Source organism: Accipiter gentilis, chromosome 10, assembly GCF_929443795.1.
Source record: "Accipiter gentilis chromosome 10, bAccGen1.1, whole genome shotgun sequence".
Classification (NCBI taxonomy): Eukaryota; Metazoa; Chordata; class Aves; order Accipitriformes; family Accipitridae; genus Astur; species Astur gentilis.
In genome coordinates, this window is record NC_064889.1 from 4,323,640 (window position 1) to 4,345,145 (window position 21,506).

At 55.1% G+C, this 21,506-nt stretch overlaps 1 protein-coding gene across 3 annotated transcripts in view; it reads left to right on the top strand.

The window, feature by feature from the left end:
- Positions 1-21,506, top strand: part of LINGO1 (leucine rich repeat and Ig domain containing 1) — a 166,209-nt gene that overhangs the window by 31,956 nt on the left and 112,747 nt on the right. For all 3 annotated transcript variants that reach the window (XM_049811463.1, XM_049811467.1, XM_049811466.1), the window contains one exon: positions 18,823-18,865. The gene's annotated coding sequence lies outside the window, so the exon portion shown is untranslated. The remainder of the gene's footprint in view (positions 1-18,822; positions 18,866-21,506) is intronic.

The window sequence follows — 21,506 nt, forward strand, 5'->3', positions numbered from 1 at the left end:
CAGCTCCTCTTGACACAGAGACCTTGCAGGAAGGCATTTTATTTAGCTGGCTTCGTTTATCACGGCGCTCCGGCTGGGATTAGACACAGATAAGACGATCAATAAATCCTCCTCTTGGCTGAGATGTGCCGTGAATTTTTCGGGGAAGGGTAGGGAAAGGAGGGCATCCATTCAAAGGCAGCAAGCCTGGCCGGAGGCGAGGGAGGCAAGGTGGCAGGGAGGGGACCCTGGCCAGCCCCACCGCAATCTCGCTGCCGGTTTATAAGAAGACATCTGTACGTGGTGGAGGAGAGAAGAAACCCCGCGCTTCTGCTGTGGCTGGCATGACTGTGCCGCCGGAGAAAGTAGGTCAGGCTGTCCTGTCCTGCAGAGCCCGGCGCAAAGGCAAAGCCCCCAGCACAGCTGGGCACCCACCTCTCCCCAAATCCCCCCCGCCTTCCCCGGCTGCTCTGCTCGCAGCTGGGGGCAGCCTGCCCCATGCCAAAGGCAGCCGCTGCGGGGCTGGGTTGGCATCAGCCCCTCACCCTGGCGTCGGGGCGGCTCTTTGCCTCTGCCCTGTGGTCCCAACGGTTGTGGCTCCTGCATCCTGCCTGCGTCCCTGAGCCGACCTCCTGGCTCGCATGTGGATTTGGCTGCAGGAGGGATGCCCTAGGGATGCAGATCCAGCATCACAAGGGAGTGGCTGCTATTCTGGTTTCCCAGCATTTCGGGGTCCCCCCTAAACTGGGGATGGGCAAAGCGCAGGGCCAGCCCCCCACCCCCCCCCCCGACTTCTGGGAGCGTTTTCTGCATCGAAGGGGAGATTTGGAGGAGGGAGGAAGAAAAAGGTTAAAGGCAGAGTTTAACGTCTAAATCTGCAGCGATTTTGGGTGCTTCTTGGGGGTCTCGAAGCCCCCGTTGGAGGGGAAGGGGGAGCAGGACAGGATGAGTGACGGGAGTCCCGTGGGTCGGGCTCAGGAGGGGCTGGAAGATGCCCCAGCTCGGCTCAGAAGGATGGCTGGGTCCATCACCACTTCCAGGAAGGTTTTGTGGCTGCTGGTCTGAGGAGAAAATTAAGATGTGCTTTCAAGACAGAGGTGTTTCAAGTGCAAATCAGGAGCATTTCCCCGGCCCCGGCGGAGCCCAGCGCGGCACTTTGCTATAGCTGTAGGCACCTGTTGTGAGATGGAAGAAAACTCTGAAATTGCCTTTGCCACCCGAGGGCACAGCTGGGCTCCCGCTCCCGGCCACGCTGTGGGGAGGGATGCTGTGGGTGCTGGATTGCAGCCATGGGAGTGCGGCTTGCTCCAGCCAGGGACATGGGGCCACGAGCCCAGGACTGCCAGGTTCAGGGAGGTGACAATCGCACGCTAACGTGGCTCTGGTGGCTTTGGTGCCGTGACCCAGGGGTAGAGCCGGGCAGGGGCACTGCATCCTCCAGCGAGGACCTGGACTGATCCAAGAGGGCTGGTGGTGAAGATGCAGCAAGCCAAGCAGGGAATAAATTGAGTGTGTATATCACAGGCAGGTCTGGGCTTTATTGATTTTCAATGAAAGGCTGTGTCATGAATTTTTCTCTCCCACCGTATTTGCTGCAAAGTTGCATCTTGTCTCCAGGCATTAACCACTGACTAGAGAGCTCATTTCCCCCCCCCCCCCCTCCAGGAGATGCTGGGGGGGAGGGAAGTTTGCACATGGTCTTTTTAAGTGCATGATGGATGCAGCGGCTTTACTAATCCAACACCAGAAGAGAAAGCCAGTATTAACAGCGGAAAATGTTATGTCCAGCACTTCAAGTGACTTATCGCTAAGGGGCTGCATGTGGGATGCGTCTTGTTTGATGGGCTGTGTTATACATCCCTCGCTGCCCCAGGATCCATGTGGGAATGGTGGTCCTGGTCCTTGCTGTTCCCAAGGGGGATGGGACATCAGCTGGGGGCCTGGGGACTGTCCACTGCTCTTGCTGGTTTTCCTTTCCTCTCAATGAGGGGAAGACTCTAAAAGAGAGTGGATGTAGTCCCTATGTCAAAACCTTTTTGGAAGCTGCTGAGACATCTTGTTGCACCCTGCTTTTAAGCTGGTGTTTGAAATTTGGAGCGTCTCTTTAATCTTGAAGTCGTTGTTTTTAAACATTAAAGAACATTTGGAAATGCGTATAGCATGAAATGTTTTAGGAAACATTTCTCCCCATCTTCAGAAACTCTTACAAGTCTTTTTTGCTTCTCTGATGAACGTGTCGAGGATCTGGAGGAAAGCATTGAAACCAGCAGAGGGTTGGTTTTAAAAATCGATAACCAACAGAGAAAGTTTGAAGGCCTTAGGATGGCTTTGTCTTGAAAAGAGGTGACAGAGAGGAGATGTTTTACCTGGTTTTGGCTAGGGCCATGCAGTGAGATGCGCAGCTACGGCAGCTCGTGGCCTCTCAGGGAGAGGCTGGGAAGTCTTGAGGGGAGTTGGGAATGTCCTGGAAGGGTTAACTCTGGTGCCTGGATATAGCTGGATGCACTGAAGCTGAAGTGGAGCCGTATGCAAATCTATCCACTTTCATAAACTGCTTAATTAGGCGAATGTTAATGAGACGTTAATTACTGTTGTGCCGGCGAATCCCACGGAATGGAGATTATGTTTCTCTTCAAACATCCAGTCTTAATTATAACTTGCACTTAATTCCACTGTCTTGCCTGGGACGGAGCCGGGTGGGGAGGACGAGGCGCCAGCTCCCACGGGTGCCCACAGTGCGTCCTCCCTCCTTGCCCGTGCCCCCAGCAGTGGCTGTGGGCGCGTGGGGATGGAGCCGTGGTGGTGGCTTGGGAACGGTGGCTGCGAACCCCTCCCTCGCACCCAGCTCCTTGCATTCGGGTCCAGCCTGGCAGCAAACCCTCCCGGTGCACGTCGCTGGCAGGTCAGGGTGGAAAATCCCAGGTCACCTATAAAAGAGCCCATCCTTTTCCTTCGTGCGCTTGGGAAGCCTTCAGGAGGTCCCCGTTCGTGCCCTGTGTGCTCCAGGGATGCCACATTGCTCCGCTGTGGAGACGCCTGCCCCAAACTGGTCAGACAGGGACAGAGGGGCCTCTGGGGACACGAGCATCCATCCTGCGCCCGGTCTCCTCCTTCCTCACTTTCTATGTCTACCTGCCTTGGCCTTTCCAGCTGGACTGAAAATGCTTTCTGCTGCCTGTGATTCCTAATTCCTGTATGTTTTTTTTAATTGATGGAAGTGCAAATTGCCAGAGGTCCTGCTTCCACAGTGCCTGACATGCGCATGTGAATATTTTTAAAGTACAGCTTCAACTTGGAGATCAGCAAGAGATCACTGCAACGATGAGCAGAGAAACAGCATCCTGTTTCCAATTTTAACACCCTTTTTTTTTTTTTTTTTAAGATGGCTTCCATTAATGTTCAGGATAATATAACGCTTTCAAATGAGGTATTAGTGAGCCATGAAATCTGCATCCTCGGGTTTTTGGGTTTTTTTGTGTGTCTGGTTTTCATCCGTGCGTATTTGGTGGCTGCTCCGGGCTACCCGTGAGGTTTCCTGGGTCTTTGCTCATTGCTGCCAGTTGGGTGGCGGAGGGAACAGCATCATAAGGCTGAAACATGAGGTTCAGGTTCCATCAGGGCTTTTTTGGTACCTGCGGGGAAGATTTCTTCCAGCAGGAGGGCTCTTTTTTACACAACGAGTTGTTCGCCTCGCCGCTGCTGCTGGTGGGAGAGCCCACAGGCTGCCCGCACCGCTCCTCCCGGCAGGAGCTCGATGTCCTTCACGTCCCCAGCAAACGGGCTTTTTAATTACGCATGCTGCATCTGCACGCCTCGGAGCTCGTCGCCAGAAACCTGCAGCTGGAGAGCGGTGGCCGTTGTCCTCTTTGGGCCCTCGCTGATGGTTGGTGGTGGCTGGGGAAGCTGCTCCGGGGTCAGAGCCGCTTTGGATTTCCATTGCCCACCGCTGCAGCCTCGAGGGGTGATGAGAAAGTGTGTTGTCCCCAGAGCGACCCACGCTGGCGGGGTGACAATTCTCCGCGTTGGATGTTTTCGATTACAGAGGGTGTCAGCTTAGGGTTCGTTTTCCCCGTCGTTTCTTTCTTTTCTCCCCTCTGTTCCGACTCTGCTGTTTGATTTCCAGACAGGTTTGATATTTCCTCTCCCGGCAAGCCGGCAAGCCCTGGGGACTTCTGTGGGCAGCTCGCTCCGGCGCCGCTCCTTTGATCGCAGGGAATGTCCCTCCCGTGATGGACAGGCTGGGCTGGAGGACCAAGCGTGGGCAGGCTGGCGGCTGCCCCCGCTGCAGCACCCGTGGGGGGGTGGCACCGCTCGGGCTGCCCTGCCGGGCTCCGGCCAGCTCTGCCTGCTTCTCACTGCCTTCTTCCAAAAATCATCTGAACGTGAATTTTTTTTTTAGTCTCTTAAAAAGCTTTTCTACCAGAAGAAATGTGTCCAACAACCGGGGATTTTTGCCTTTTTTTTCTTATCTTCTGCATTTGGCACCTCTCAACGTTGAAGTCCCTGTTAATTGATTAAGAATTAATTAATTCCCATTCCTTTAATTTTTTAAAAATGGCAGGACACAGCCATGTACCCCCTCCCAGAGCTGCCTGCTGCTCCCTCCTCCCCTCCTCGCAAGAGCAAATCTCGAACAAACAGAGCCCTGCTGCAAAATAAACAGCTGCGTGGGAGGTGGAGGCAGCGTTTTGCATACGATTTCAATAAAATACAGCATGTTTGGGAAACATGAGGGACAGCAAAGCCAACACGGGGAGGGGGGACCGAGAGAGGCTATTGCCTGCATCCAGACCCCAACACCGAGATGCCCCCACACGTCAATGGCTCCTGTGCCGCTTCTCGGAGCCCCAAAACGCCGCGGGCGGGTGCCGGTGGGACCGGGTGCTCCGGCGCAGCCCCTCCGGGGTGTGAGCACCGGGGGTTCGTACCCAAGGGGAGCAGCTCCGGCCGGGTGTCGCGGGCAGAGGAGCAGACAGGAGAGGAGAAGCCTTCACTCAAACCCACGATGTTCTGCCTGCAGCCGCCTGTTGCTTCTAATTGCTGAGCCCAGCACCCGCTGGCTTTAAAATGAAATAAAGGGAGGAGAGAGGAGAAAGAAGGGTTTGGCTCAACGACATGTCTAAATTAGCCTTATTGTGCTGGGAGCCGGGTGTCAGGGTAAATCCATTTCCACAGTACCGTCTATCTTTACTGAGTGGGATATTGGGGGACAAATGAATGTTCTTCATATATTATCATGGCCTGACAGCGATGAGGCAGGCAGAGGCGATGCAAAGGTGATTAATGAGAAAGTTTGAGTTAACGAAGTGTAGTCATCTCTCATTAGGGGGAAATGAGTTCCTTTTACCACCAGCCGTTGGGCTTGTGCAGTTGGGACCGCTCTCGTTTTTCTTTTTTTTTTTTTTAAATGCCAGATAATTTGTTTCTTATTTACCTTCGCTCACCAGGTTGATGGCGTGGTATCGCTCGCCCTGTTTGGAGCGCCTGCGCTTGGACTTTCTCACTACCCGCCGATAGCAGCGCCGAGTGCGTGTGGGGGGGATGCTGATGGGAGACAGAGAGGCTCCTGGGGACATCGAGGCAGGGACACAGTGTTCAAAAGGGGATGCTCAGGGCTCGGGGACCCCTCTCCGCTGGGCGAGGGAGGGGGAAGAAGTGGCTCTCCAGCGATCAGTCAGAGCCAGGAAAGCGGGTTTGCAGCAGGAACCTGCAATATTAACGAGTCTTTTAATGAAAAATATATCTGCTGTTCAGCTCCCTCGTAGCCTGAGACACCGGTGTGCTTTTTGGTTCAGCGATGGTTGCTGCAGGACCTTTTATTTTACAATAGCTGAAACAAAACTGGAATCTATTTTTAATCCTTTCCCTTTCTGCCTTGCTGCTTTCCCTTGTCACCCCGCTGTTGTGCTAACCCCACAAAGGCTCGGTCAGGGTTTGGGAGAGGCCAAGGGCCGGGTTGGATGCCCCAGCTTACAGCAGGAAGACTATCCATCCCTGTACGGCCCCTTTGCCCAGCGATCCCGGCTCAGGCCATCCCACTCAGGGCTGCGTTGTGAGGAAAGAAAGATCCATGGCTGGCTGCCATTTAGTAGCCTTAGCTTTTCAAGGAAGGAGGATTTTTTTTTTTTTTTTTTTTTTTTTCCCTGCCAGATTTGGGGCAGGCTGGGCAGGATCTCCTCAGCCTGGATTTCAAACTGTCTTATGGCAATCATGCCTGGAGGCAGAGGTAAAGGCTGGGTCATGACAGTTTGCTCTTTGCTGGTGCTTTTCATGCTGGGATCTCTTAGGAATTCCCAGAGAAGCCAGCCACTGCAAAGCCCGTACTGCTGGCGAGGGGCAGAAGGGGCTGGGGAGGTGGGCTGAGGTCCCGTGCAGGGTATTTGCTGCCAGACCCTACCTAATGCTTGGTACGCTTGGGCATCCCCAGAGGTGGAATACATGTGTTTGGGCAGCGTCTGGCCCTGCCAGGGCTGCGGGCAGCGGAGGCTGCAGCCCCCAGGAGCTGCCTTGCCTTCCCTGCCACCCGCTACCTGCAGCCGCAGAGGCACCGTTTATCTAGAGCGATGAGAGACCTTAGAAAAATAACAATAAAGAAAAGGTATGTGAGAAGCACCTGTGAAATAATAACAAGATCCTGGGGATGGAGCTGCTTTCATCTGGGAGCTCTTTGCTAACCACGGCTTGCTCCTGTCCCTCGTTATAGAGAGAGCCTGGTGGCGATGCGCCCGCTCAGATCTTTCTTTCTTTTCAAGATCCCCCCGTGGCGTCCCACAGGCTGGTAAGCCTGGCCCCTGCCAGCACATCCCTCCTGCTGCCAACTGCTGAGCTGATTTTTAATCCCTCTAATCAGCCCCGCATCCAACCCCAGTGGCGGTGGGAGAGCTGGGCTCACCCGGGGCCATCGTGCCTCCCCGCCGCCTTACATCCCAAATGAGAGATGTGGCAGGGCTGTTCCTGTGCTGGGAGCTATGGAGTGTGGAAATCCCACGCCTTTGTAAGGCTGAACTGCCAGCTTTGCAACCGGTCATCTCCCAGCCAGAGTAGATGCTGGTTTACGCTTGTGCCGGGTCTGGTCCAGACCCCCGGGGAACACCCAAGCGGTGCAAGTGCTGGCAGGCACCGTGTTCCTTTCCAGCTGGCTGGAAAACGTCCGCCAAAACTTGCTTTCCTGGGAAAAAGCCAGTTCAACGAAGCTAAAACACTTGTGGGACTCTGTGTTGAAGCCAGGGGAGGTTTCTGATGCTCTCACAGGGGTGCAGAGGAGCGTGGGCTCCCAGGGCTGGGCCCTGCAAAACGGCCCCAGAGCAGGGTAAAATGTGAAGGGACCACAGCAGCAGATGCTGGGGAGCAGAGAGGAGGATGGGGTGTTCCGGACACATGGAGAGCCTGGTGCTGGCCTTGCCTGGGGCAGAGCTGATGTTTCCAGTTGAAGCCCGCATTGCTCTGCCCTGTTCCGCTGCTTGCCAATGAGAGGGGTTTTGCTGGCTGTTAATGCGTGGTTATTTGCACATGGCTTGGGAACGGCTTTTGGCATGGTCCCTGGTTGGACTTTTCCTGTAATAAAATAATTCTGCTGCTCTGGAAAGAGACTCTTCTGCAAGAGAGGATTAAGGTGTATTTCAGAGCGTTTTGCCTCTTGGTCCATGGCACGAAGGGAGGTGCAGAGGAAAGGTGCTGCATCTTATTTCGAGGCTCAGTAGTTGAAATATCTTGCGTGAGCTCAGGAGAGGAGGGATTTCTGCAGACCTTGAGAGCTGCAGACCTTGAGAGCTACAGACCTCAGCAGGTTGCTAAAAAGTGGGGGTGTGGAGGAGGAACTGTGTCAGACCCAAGTTACATCAGCGAGGTGGGCTGGGGGTCTTGTAGGGTCGTTGTCACCTCGGAGGCGAAGGGAGTGATGTGACGGTCAGCACCCGAGAGCACGCTCAGACACCGGTGTAACATCCAGCTACGTGCTTTCGGCTGTGGGTAAACACGTTTACACCGCTGTGCACGAAAGCAGGATCTGGCCCAGGGCCTCCAGCAGCTGTGGAGACACAGGAGGCCAGAAACAGAGCATTTAAAAGCTAATGAAGGCGCACTAGAAAATTATTAGCTTTGCAAGCAGTATTCCTGCGTGCTGGAAACAGGGGTATTATGAAGTTCGCACTAAGCCCTTGGAGATCTCTTGAGCAAGAGTGATCTGCATGCCGCGCAGTGCTATTATTGGAAAGGGTGGCTTCGCTGCCTATCATCTGGCTTTGCTGAGTTAGCTCCGTGGACTGTCGCCAAACATAAAGCATCTTTTCCTCGGCCGTTGCCAACCCACCTACTTGGAGTGGGTGATGGCTTGTTTGTTCCTCAGCTCAGCTGGAAAAAAGTGAGTGTCCCTGTGGGAGGGTGGGAAGAGGGAACATTGCAGGGTGGCATCTCCCGAGGAAAGCAGCGGATTGCTGGGCTCGGGCATTCCGCCGGAGAAATATTCGGTATCCCACTGCGATCTCAAGATGGTCCTGCTCGGGCTTTGCTGTGTGTCGGGCTGGGGCATCGCTACCTGTCAGCCTTGGTCAACTCATCCCCCCGCAGGCTGCTGAGGGAGCTCTGTGCAGTGGCAGACCCCCCACACCTTCACTCTCAGGGGGCATGGGGGTGCTTTCTCTTGGCCTGAACCTGGCCCAGAGCAGCCGGACTCTCCCTGGTGTGCTGCTACTGCTGCGAGGCTGAGCCCAGCCCAGCTTTCCTGGCGCTTTCGGGCGCTGGCGTGGCACAGGATGAGACGTAGTTTCCTTCTCAGCTCCCGCTGCTTTCAAGGTGAGGAGCGCTTGCCGTGCTCCCGACCGGGGTGGGAAGCATCCTTTGGAGTTGGCACTGGGTCCGTGCATCCCCGTGAAGACGTGCTCCTCGGGAGATTGCTCCCCAGGACTCTTGACAGCAGCCGTGCTGGCAATGCCTGCCGCTGCCGGCCCTGCCGCTGCTGCTCCAGCCGCAGATTCCCCTCTGTGCCGCCGCTAACATAAATCCCCAAGTCCCTTCCATGTCAGACACGAAGCGGTTGCTTTGCAATGAATTAGGTTGTTGGGTTTTCTAAAAGAAAAAACTAGAAAGCGTCCCTTTGGCCCCAGAACCATTGCCCGAAGGACAGGAGCAAGAAAGATGTGGAAGGTGCCGTGGAGGGAGAGAGGAGATAGCAAAAGGAGATGAGGGATGCCCAGGTTATTGCCAACGCAATCGGGAATGACAGGAGAGACCTCAGGAAAGGGCAAAGAGCCGAGGCACAGGCACACGGCCTTGTGGCCAAAGGCCTTAAATCTGGCTGGCAAGTGTGAGTGCTGGGGAGAGGGGGTGTTTCCGCATCCCCTCGCCCGGGATGCAGGAGGGGAAGGTTACCCCAGCTGCCACCCCAGCAGCGAGCATCCCTCCTCCTGTGCCGGCAGCCCCACTGCTGCCAAGGCCGAGAAGGAATTTGCAGATGAGCCGTACTGCATAAGGGCATTAGGGGTACGATGCTGCTGGGGCTGCCACCCCCCCGGCCATGTTTCCCTGGCAGGAAAGCTGGGGAGAAACTGGGAGTCTGATTCCCCAGGGACCTCTGGGAGGGCAGCATCGTTCCGAGTCCAGGATTAAATCCATTACGGAGAATTGCGTGGGGGAAAGCCCTGGATGCGATGCACATGGAGGCTGATGCATTAAAACCGCTTCCTGCGGAGATGTCCTCCCACTCATAAGGCAGGGAGAGGGGTCGGGCACGAAACCACCACCCAGAGCTGCCTCCAGCACTAATGGCTTGCATTTGCCGGCAAGCCGGGAGCAGCCTGGTCACCAGCCTGGCGCCGGCTGGTGAAAGAAGCCCTTCAAACCCCAGCCCCCTCCAAGCCAGAGCTGAACGTCGGAGGTGACTGAGACCCTTCCCCTTGCCGTGCCAGTCGGGTCCTGGGGGTCCCAGCGGCTCCCGGGCAGAGCTGCAGTCCGGGGCCGGGGCCGTGCCTTTGCTCCGCCGGAAGGTTATCAAACCCGAGATGTTTTTTCCGACCATTTCAGTTCCAGCCATAAGGCATTGCGCGAGGAGAAAATCCGTTTAGTCAGAGGGTTCCCCACCAGCTTTAATCATAAATGGTATCTGGGTTCCCTGGAAGGTGGCGTTGCCTTGCTGCAGCCCAGCACCTGGCTGGAGACGGCTGCCTGCACACGAGGGTACAGGCAGGTATAGGCAGGCATGCCTGTACCACTTTCTTCCTAGGTGTTGCCTAACAAATGACAGGGTGTGAAGAGCCTTCCAAAACTTGCCAAATTAGTAGACCTTTCCCAGAACAGGTGCTGGGGTCAAAGCAATTGGCCATTCCTGATTTGCTTTGAAAAACATGTATATTCACTCTTACTGCGTTTTTCCCTTTCCTCCCCTTCCATCTTGCATCCCCACACATTTCCTTTTATTCCCCCCCCCTTTCCTCCTCCTTTTCATGAGCTATTTTCAAATGCCAGGAAGGGCGAGATCTGAGGGGAGGAGGAGTAGCTGAAAGAAAAAAAAAAGGGTGGTAAAATTATTTCACACATTTACGGGGGAAAAAAAAAAAGGTGTGGGTGTGGGGAAAGAGAACAGCTCCAATTCCCACATGACAAAAAGCAACTTCATTCATTTCCCAACGTAATTTTATCAGGTAGAAAGCTCTGGCTACATTTACGCAGCCCTACAGCTCCCAGTGACGGTCCTGGGGGTACCACTGGTCCCAGAGAGGGGAATCGTCCCTCCTGCTTTGCTGCCCTGACCTGGCACGGGTTTGATATCAGAGTTTTGGCACCGGGTGAGCTGGGGCAGGAGGATGCCGAGTGGGGAGAAAAGGAAGGATGAGCTGCTGAAAAACCTGGCTTTGGATTAAGCCAAACTTTTATCCAGGTTGGCCTCAGGAAGGGTAAGGGTGATGTTGCAAATATCGCCAGCTTCACGGGAAGCGTTTCTTCACACAAGGACAGTATGTTGGATGATTTCCTGTGTTTAATAAATAGGATTAAACCCAGCAACAACAGCGCTCGCTGAGAACTAGGAGTTCAGGTTGTGATAAACGCTTTAGATGGCAAAATCTTCTTATGCTCAATTGTTTTTCCATTTAGCTGGGAAAACTGGAAACAACTGTTTTGGCTTGATGAGAACCAATCTTTATATGTGATTTGTTTGGTTCACTGGCCACACTGACAAATCTCGTAGCCACTGGAAAAGAGAAGAAAACCCACGCAAATCGCAAAGACAGCTTTCCTGAGCCGCTCGCTGCTGTGATGCTAAAGATAACGCTGGAGGAGTAATGCTCCAGCTGTCCCACATCGAAGACCTCTCCCCTTCATGCCGTTGTCTTCGGTGAGCTTTGGAGAAGACCCCTGACGAGAGGAGACTGGGGACCCGGCAGCAGGCACTAGCCTGCCCATCTCCCTGTGGGTGAGCCTGGGCGCTTGCAGCAGGCTGGCATTTCACACCTTGGGGAGGGTGACATTTTCTTTGCGGCATTTCCACGTTTGAAAGCTGGCATTTCACCCCAAGAGGAAGCTGGTATTTATAAGGCAGGGCACTGGCATTTCATTCATTGTTACCATCCAGTGATTCAGACAAGGTCTCTTAGCCAGAAAGGTCAGCTGGGTCTCTGCTGTTCTTTGCTGCTTTTCTTTCTTTTTCCCCCCCCCCCCCCAAGGGAAAGAGGGAAAAACAAAGCCAAGCCATGCACCAGAACTGCTGATTGCCATTTTTCTTGCCTTGAAAGTGAAGGTCTGCTATACCACATAAAAGCTAAGACTTTCCAAAGTCTGTCTTGCGAGGGTGTCTTTTGTAAGGCCCTTATTTTATTGTGCTTTGAGCTCCAAAGATGCAACCCTGGACCCGGTGCAAGGACGGTGTGGGTGGCACCAGCGTTTGCCCCAGTGCTGTGCTGGTGCTCACCATTGCTCTGGTAATCCTGCATCATCCTCTTTCTTGGCCTGAAGCACTGAGCCGAAGCCCACGTGGACCTTAATATGTTTCAAGGAGCCCCAAACTGCATCCTTTCTGGCCAAACACCAGGTTTTGTCCCCAGAGTTGCCCCGGGGCAGGTGATTTTGCATTGCCCCTTCCAGAGCGGGCGAGGGATGAGGAGCAGGAAAGGAAAAGCGAGTGCAGGTCCCTGCCGTGACTATGGGGCTCTTGTTGGACTGGGGCAATATAGATACTGCCAGGGCCTGGGGAACATAAATAAAATCAATAAGAAGCTGTTAAATTGTGCCTGAACCTCGCAAGGAACAGCGTGGGGAGTGCTGGCTGCAGAGATGTATCTGCTGCCACTCCGCGGGCTGTGGCACATTCATTAAGTATCTTTAAGATGGATACACCCCCCAGTTCACCTCCTGCGAAAGCCTGGGAATTTATTTCCTCCTGAACCATGCCATCAATCACCGGTGACAGCACCGCCTCGGCACCGCGCAGCTCGGCTGCCGAACAGCCGGCTGCCCTGCCTCGTTGGGAGGGGGCTGCCGCAGACGCCCGCACCCCGGTCGGGAAAAGGGGGATCCCGTTCCCCTGCCCTTGGCGCTGCCGCCGGGAAGAAGGCTGTCTTGCACCGCAAACGCCTTCCTGCACCTTTTTGCACTGCTCAGGACCCCGCTGCCTCGCGCCCGCCTGCAGCCGGGCTCCGCGTCCCTTTGCCATCCAGCGCTTCGCGCATCCGTCTCTAAATCCTCGCAGGCTGACGTGGAGAGGGAGTTGATGCTTCCTCCTCTTCTCTCCCCCCTGCACAGCGCCTTGCGGTCCTGGTCCCCTCCTCAGCACCCTGGCTCCGCTCCTGGCCCCGCGTTTGGCCCTTGCCGGGTGGCTGCTGGAAGCTCCCGGGGCCCCGCACTACACATGTAAATGTGAGAGCCCCAAGTCTTTGCAGAAAAATTTTGCCATGCTCGTAGCTTTTATTGGAGCGGGCAGACAGGAGCAAGACGAATCCAGCGACCCGGGGCAGTAGGGGAGACCACGATCGACGTCTGAGCTGCTTTGCTTTCCCTCCCTCCTCCGCCTGCTGTGTCAGCGACGCTTTGGACTGGAAAGATGTGACAGGGCCACTTAGCAGGAGAAAAGACCAGCTGGAAGGGGTTGAGTGACCCTCCTGCCCTGCACCCAGGACCCTCTTCCCAGCCCTTCCCGGATCCCACGGCCACCCCTTTCCTTCCCCGTGCTGACATTTCACCCTTTGGTGCTTTCAGCTGTCAGCCAAGGTGCCCATTACTTCAATTTATGCAGAGACCTGGGTTTTACTTCTTCCTGTAATTTCTTCTGATGCTTTTAATTTTTTTCCCCCGTATCAGCTGGGAACCTACAGATTATCCCGTAAGAGCAGAATAAAGACTTGTCAACCTTTCTTACACGCTCCTTGAGATGAAAATAACTTCCTGAAGCCCTTATAATGCTTTATTTTCTGCCGCTTCTGCTACTCTGAGTATAATTTGACTGACTAAAGGATCTTGAAGCTAAAAAAAAAAAAAAAAATATATATATATAAAGTAGACTAATAACGATAAAAACTGCTCTCAGGAGGCTGATAAGGGCCTGGAGACTCACACCCCGGCACTGCCTGCCAGGGCAGGCGTGAGCCCAGCTTTTGTTCCCCAGCTCCATAAGCTGGTGCTGGGAGTGGGGACAGACAGTCTCTGCAAAAATGGGACGTTTTTCAAGAGAAGAAAGGTATTGTGTCCCCTGTGATATGGAAATGAGCAGGGAGGTAAGGGCAGGGAGAGAGGATTTCTGATGGTAATGAGGCTTTACACTGGCTTTCTTGCCTTGCCTCCGTCCCTCCCTTTCAAATGCAGGATGGGGTTTCAAGGGCTGTTGTATTCTTTCCCTTGGATTGTTTGTCATGTCTTTTTGAACCTTGCCTGTTGTGGTTTTAAAAGATAAAACGTGGGAGCTGCAACGAAGGGGAATTTGGGGAGGGCTGGGCGATGGTGCAGGGGTTATGGTTACTGAGCTGGGGATGATACTACGGTGCTATGAGCTCCCGTAGGCGGGTTAGATGGGCTTGGGAACGCTTTTCCTCTCCCATCCCACAAGCCTCAGCAATGCCATAGATGGCTGTGATGTGCTGAGCTGGAGCAAAGGCTGGTGGTGAAGGTTGGTGCCATAGCTGAGACCACAGTGGCTGTGCCATCCCCGACGACCCTCTCCCAGCTCTGCCATCTCCCTCCGCAGCGCTGGTGGAAACCAGCCCCTCCATCGCTGGTGTGCCCACGCTTCTATGGGGACACTTGTAATCCTTGGACGTTGCTTGTGAGCAACCTTATAGCACCTCTTTTGGAGGAACAGCCTCTCTTCCCCTTGAGATAGCTGAAGACAGAGTATTCTTCTTGCTCCTAACTTAGCAGCTGCAATAGTACTTGTGACTGTTGTGCCTTATTTTTAGTCTGAGCTTGTCTAGTTTCAGCCTCCAGCCACTAACTCTGGTCTAACGTTTATCTGCTGCCGTGAGGAATGCTCCACTATTCCAAACCCCTTCCTCATGTAGGAAGACGCGCCGCTTGATGGAAAGGGCTGGACACAAATTTCCTGTGCACACAGTTTCTGGTGGAAAACTGAAGTATTCGAGCTGAGCTCAATTTGTCATGTAAAATACGTGCTTTCTGCTGCAGAGGTGAACTTTCTCCTCTGAAAAGCCGGTGCTACAAAAGCCCACGGACTTAGACTGGGGGAACAAGGCGGGGAGCGGACAACTCGGGTCTCGCCAGAGGAACGAGGGAGCGTTGAATGAGCAGGAGCTGTTTCTCGGGCAGTGGCAGGGTTGCTGCCGCCTCTGTGTTGCAGACAGCTGCTGGATTGCTGTGCGGCCAGCAGCGCGGCGAGCTGCCTCGGCCGGGAGGTCAGCCCAGGATGGGGGGCCAGGGCTCGCCCTGTGCTTGACCGTCAGTGGTTTTCATCCACTGTTGATCCGAGGAACTTTACTGAACCTCCCAGGGCAGCTCATCTGCCCACGCTGGGCAGCACCCGTGGGCATAGGAGCTGCCTGCCCCTCCTGCCCTGCCTGCCCTGCCTGCACCGCAGCGAAGACCACTGAAATCTGGCTGATTTCAGAAAGTGCTGATGCAAAAACCCAGCCGGCGCTCTGCTGGGCTGCCGCGAGTCAGGAGGGCTCGCAGGTCAAATTTGCTGTTCAGGCAAGAGCTGTAAGCAAAGATGCCTCATGGTGAGCTTCGCTGGTGTTTATTCCCGAGCTCCCTTTTTAGCCAGAGCCCTTGAACCATGCTGGTGGTTGCTCCCCCTCTGCCCGGCAGACGTTTGCTGCTCAGCTGTTTGATTTTATCCCTCCTAATTTTACAAGAAGTGACAGTAAATCTATCCCGTACGCACAGGACCGTGTGGGGTGTTTAAACAATCATTCGCATCCAGATGTGTTGATAGCTTTGGGGTATCTCCTGACAACGTGGGTTGGTGCTGGATATATTATGCCATAAAAGTTAACGTTCGGAGTCTGACATTCAATCTGAAAGAGCAAGCGAGTGTTTGGCAATGAGCTTCGCTGCGTGGGGCAGCCCCATCGCCCATGGGTGCCGGGAGGGTGTCCGAAGGGTGCCAGGAGGGTGTCCCAAGGGTGCCAGGAGGGTGTCCAAAGGGTGCCGGAGATGTCTCCCATCAGCCCTCCCCACAGACACGGCTGCGCTGCCATTTTAAGGCTCCCAAGCACAGCCAAGGGTACCTATACAGCTCGTCTCCACATCCAAAAAGCCCATTAGCCTGGGAGGAGGAGGAGGTGGGAGAGCAAGGGGATGTGGCAGAGGAAGATAAGGCCGGGGAGCAGAGGATTTGCGGGGAGTTAATTGGCGGTGAATTGGCATTATGCCCTGGCAGGTTCTCATTTCGCTGGCTCTGTGCTGGCTTTTGCTTGTGCCCCGGCGCGGGGAGGGAGCATCTCCCTGAGCATCCCCTCCTGCCACGGCTGGACCGCGCGGCGCGGGGCACGGCAGGCGGGATTTGGGGGTTCACAGGGAGGGGAACGCAGCCAGACCTGCGGCTGCCCCAGCATGTCGTGGCCACGAGTCCCCGGAGCGCAGGGAACTGAGGTTTGCAGCTCTGGCGTGCAGCCCTGGGACCTCTGGCTCATGGCAGGTGGCAAAAGGGACAAAGCAGAGGAAAACGAGGTTACTTTGCCGCTATCCTGCTGGTGATGCTGAGGGAGATGCTCCATTTTAAATCAAACCCAGATCAAAGCAGAGATGGCTCCTCTGCTGCTTGGGGATACATAAGGCTGTGTCTGAGCTCATAACGTCAGGGCAGCTTTTACTCCTTAAAGCCATCTCCTTGCTCTGCTTCACTCATCTGTGCTCACAGAACAACCCGGTACCTGCTCTGCGTCATCTTACATCAGCTCAGAGGAGCTGGAAGGAGCTTGCCGTGGCTTCCCCTCTGGGCAGGAGCAGTGGCTGAGCTTGGGGCTGTGCCCGCTCTGAACCAGGGAAGGATGCTGATTCCACAGGAGAGTTATTTTTGAGGCTTCCTTGGGCACGAGGGCTGCAAAGCAGTGGTTTGCCACCCTGCTTCTAGGCACCAGGGCAGCGTGTGTGTCCCCCTAGCCAGCTCAGCCTGCACCCCCAGGGCAAATCCCTGCCAGGGAGCCAGGGTGCAGCGGGGCTGGGGGCTGGCAGCGCGGTCCAGCCCCGCGGGCGAGCTGGCATTGCGGCTTTCCTCTCTGCAGGGCAGATAGAGGCCATCGCCTCGGCCAAAGCAGAAATTTTCTGGTGCTGTTATTAACTCTCCAGCTTGGAGATAACAGCTTTTCTGCTGGTGGCTGGAGAGCGCTTTCAGCAGCAACACCGTGATCACTTAAGTCCTTCACCGTGGCCGCTGTGTCCCTGGTGCAGCATGTCGGGGAGGGAGCATCTTCCTGCTCCGGCGCTCCAGGAACATGACAGCGGCACTGGACACGGGGCCAGGAGCATCCCAGATGGTTGCACGCTGGGTTTGGGAGCTGCCGGCGAGGGGTCAGCCCTGGGGATGTGGCTGCAAGTGCTGTGGCCCCAGCAGCTCTGGTCACCCTCCTCCACGTTCCCCCTCCACGCAGAGCTGAGAGCTGCCTGGGTCCACAGCAGCAAGGGGACATGGTGGGACGGTCACCTGCAGGTCAGACTCTGCTCAGTCCGGGGGCTTTTGCAAGACCTTTTCCCTGCTTGTATTCTTTTGCACGGGCCTGGATGGATGAAACGGACTTTGCAGCCCAAAATCCCTTAATCTCCATTATACTTAACAGTATTAGCCAAACTACAGGAGTCATATACACAGTAATTGCACTCAGCGGAGGACACGCTCAGAATTTCATGCTGGAAGGAAACGTATTATTCATTTTCTCCTGTCTCCTACCCATCTACACAGAAGTACATGGAAGTCATGATAAGGATACGTTAAACCCGCAAAGAAATGTCATGGCTGAAATATAACATGCTCTCTTGGCAATTAACCTGGGCAGCCTTGCAGGAGCTGCTCAGGGTGAAATCTGCTGAATGTGGGGTCTAGCACTGAGGCAGATTTTCAATTTTAATTTATTTATGTTTTCTGAAGAAGCAGGCAATACTAGGCACTGGTCTTCAAGCAGAGACCGAGCTGTGGGATGTCCCTTGGCTGTGTGGACCTCTGGGTCTAACCTGTCCCCACCTCCAAGAAGTCACCATGGTCCCCTGCGTGCAGAAGGGGCTGTGGATGTTGGCGCTGCCCGAGGACCTGCCGTGGCCCTGAGCAAACACAACTTGTTGCTGGTTGTGGCTGATTTAAAGCATCCTCCCCCAGGACCTGGTGATGTGAGGAGCCAGTCCCTCATCTTTACAGCTGGGTGTTTGCACACCCCATGCCCAGCTCTGCTCCTGTTTGCAGAGCCGATAACTGATGGCAGAGAAGACTTTATTGTCTGAGGAATACTTATGCAAACGAGCACAATGGCTTAATAGGGAACACCTGGAGAAATCTCCAAAGAAAGCACTGTAAATTCCCCTTCCCTTGGATTTATGGGGAGATTTTTCACAGATATTTATGGTCTCCCAGCTGCATTGTTGTGACTCCTTAGCATAGATTTGCATGGCATGCTCCAGGAGCTGATGAGGCACTGGGAGAGGGGAGCAGTGATGGGGCAGCCCTGTGTTCATACTGGGACTGGAGTGGTGGATGGTTCCTTAATCCCCTTGGTGAATTCCCACCATATGCAGCGGCTTGCAGTCCTGCTGGCACTGGCCGAGCATCCTGAGAGGCTGGTGTGTGAGGCTGGGTGAATTTAGGTGGTCCTGATGAATTTAGATGGTCTTGATGCAGTGCAGGTAGAGGTAACCTCCTTCCCACTTGCAGTCCCACAGCCCTGTCCGAGTGCGCTGGCTGGGAGGCACACAGGCAGGGAAGGTTAATTTTCTTGCTTTTAGGGTTCAGCATCATTAGGCTGCTTTGTGGGAGCCCGTTGGGTGCTGGGACACCCCAGCCAGCTCCAGAGGCAGCACGTGGGCACCTGGATGCTGTGGCTGAGAGCGCAGCCAGGGGCAACTGGTCCGAGCAACTCCGAGCTGCTTGGGGATACAGAAGGTTATGCGTAAGAGCGTATCCGAGCAACTCTGGTGATGTCCAGGACATCAGCTGGTGCTAATTAAGTAGGATGTGTAGGCACCTCGTCTAAGACGTCGTTTGCGGCACGTTGCACAGCAAGGCTGTGGCTTGGGGTGGCTGAGGTTTGGGGAGCGGATTTGTGCCCTGCGGGGTTGGGCTCAGCGCTGCCGTGGAGCAACGTGCCCCATCCCACCCGTGCGGGGCTGGTGCAAAGCCAACGCTCCCCTGTCAACCCTTTAAAATGCCCGCTGCTGTCAACAGCCAGTCCACTGAACCGCATTTCTCTCTCTCCTTCTTCCCAGGTTCCTTGCCTCACCAGCAGGTCCTTGCAAGATTTCAGCTCCGGTAAGTGCAATAGCGTTTTCTTCTTGTTGAGAGCGTGCCAGTGCTAAACCTTCGTGTGGTGCTGGAGGAGCAGCGGGGCCGGGCACCATCGCTGCTCCCCAGGCAGGTGTAAGAGCCTGAGCGTGCCTCTGCCACGGAGCCAGCTCCCGACACACTTCACCCCAGTGCAAACAGAGGCCCGCGTGCTAGTGCAATTATTTCCCTGCCTCGTGAAAATTGGTTGAGATATGTTTATCAGTGCCTTTCCGTAGTTTGCGAAGGGAAACTGCATGGGCATCTTCAATCCTTCCTGGGTAAACTTTAACAGATGGGAACTGAAAACTTCAATTGAGTAATTGGCGTGATGATTGCAATAAAAAGCTGGGAGGGCTCAGCCACCACTGCCCCAGCAGCTCTGGTGTGGGTCTCAGGGGACCTTTGGAAAGATAAGAAAGTGAAGCAATGGGTGGGAGGAGAGCACAACCTTCCTGGGGACCTTTGCAGAGGAGCCAGGTTTAGCGGAGCATTTAGGACCTGGAAGAAATGTGAAAGTCAGAGGTTGCAGTCCTGGCTGCAAGCTAGCATTGTCACCTGTAACCTTTCCAGAGGTGGGCTCCTCTCAGGCCACCCCCTCTACCACCGGCCACCCTGCTTGCTTTCTTCTGGGGGACCCAGCAGGTAGAAGCATAGTATTTCCCCTTTCTCAGGCTCAAGTCCCTATGCCACTCTGTGTTTGACATTTTTGCACTTCCAAAGTCCCCACGGGTTTTCTAACCATACACTTAACCAAGCAGAAAGGGTCCTGCTTCTGTGCTGGGATATATTAGCAGGACTGTCTTGCAAGCAGCGGGGTTGCCGTTTATTGCGTCGTCTTCACTCGCCTTTGCCCTCTTGACACGTTTTCTTTAAAAATATATGTATTTATCAAAAAAGCAGTTTCTCTATTTGACGCTACCCGTCGGGTTGATAATTGAGTCCCACTGAAGGCATTGACGCTGGCCGTGTGCCCAAGGATTTGTCGCTGTTGTCCCAGCTTGTGTGGCCCTGTTGAACCCGACGGGTTTTCTTTTCTTTAGCAGAAAATGGTTCACTAGCTGGAACCTAAAAATGTCAAAGGGAGGGGGGTTGTGGTGGTCTTGGGGTTTCAGGTGCTGCCAGCGCTGTGGAACAGAGGTGCTCCATGATGGGGACACCACCACCCAGGGTGTATCTGACTGCGGCATGGGGCAAACGACGGCAAACAAATGCCTCCGATGACAGTTGCTTCTTGCCATCGCCAACCACGCATGGTGTTCTCTGGTCATCCCACCTCCATCCAGTCCCTCCCCGTGGCTTCCTAGCGGTGTTGTTTGACAGCTCCCCGGGCTGTTGTCTGTGCAGGAGCATTGGGGTGCAAGCTGCTGTTCCTGCTGTGTGTCACCTGCCTTGTCCCCTCCCTGGCTGGCGCTGGTGGCATGGGAGGTTGTAAACTCTGGTGCCCGAGGGACTGGCCTCATGCCCTCTCCCTGAGCATCCCTCTCACCGGAGGGCGTCTGGCATGGTATTGGCTCACCCCAAAAACTACTCCTCACCCCAAAACTGCGCAGAGACTCCTGATCTGTTGATGCTTTGCTCGTAACGTTGGCGGCCTCAGCTGGGAGCGGTTTAGGTCCCTTCTCTGGCACTGCTTGCCCCCAAGAGCCCTTTCTGCTCAGCCAGGATGGTTGGGCTGGTAGGAGACGGGCTGCCGTGCGTCATCCTCTCTGGTCGGGTCTGCTCTGGGAGCCCCCGCTGCCTCGGCTGTCGCATCTGCCATGCACACGCTATTGCTTGGGACAGCGATTCCTATGGAGGACGCGTGCAGCCTGAAGCTGGCTGGTCGTGCCTAACATCGGGTGGCACTCTGAATGGGATGTCTGCTAGCGAAAGGCATCGCCAGCCAGGAGAGCCCGGAATGCTGGGGAGGAGTAGCGGTGGTGCCGCCGGCAGGATGGACCCTGTCCCTGGTGTATGCGCTGGCGCAGGATGCGATGTCACGGTGGGAATTAAGAGAAGGGCTGTTTCAGCTGCTGCTGAACCGCTCGCAGGCTGCTCTGCGCCAGCACGTCGGACTGCTTCCGCCCTCGGGAGAGCTGCGCCGTGTCGTGCAAGCAGCATCGCCACGTTGGGTGTTGCTCCAGCCTGTGGAGAAACTCCAGTGAAGGGATGGATGAACCGACTGGCTGATTTTTTCCGTGTCAGGGCCGTGTTACATCAGGAAGTGAACATGCAGCTCTGCTTTCCCAGGCAATTCCTGCAGGAGCAGCTCTGGCCGTGCTCCTGCCAGCAGCGAAGAGCAAGTATCTCTGGCTGCAGTGTGAGGACAGGCAGGTCAGGACCTGCCAGTCCCCAGAAAAGCAGAGAAAGTGGAAAATGGCCTGTAGGAGGGGGCAGCTGGGGGAGAAGTGGCGGCAGTGGTAGAATTGCCTCTCCTGAAGCAACGTAATCGGCTCACGGCTTCTTCTCCCCGATCCTCTTACATCCCTCCCGTTGCATATCTCTCCCCAGACACGGCCATGTGTGTTAGCAGAGATAAAAGCTCTCTTCCCACACGGGGCTCTTCTCCCCCAGCATGCTTAATCGCCAGCCAACGTGGCAAACAGCCTTCCTGGGAGATGCCCCGGGCTCAGACCCTCGCTCTCCC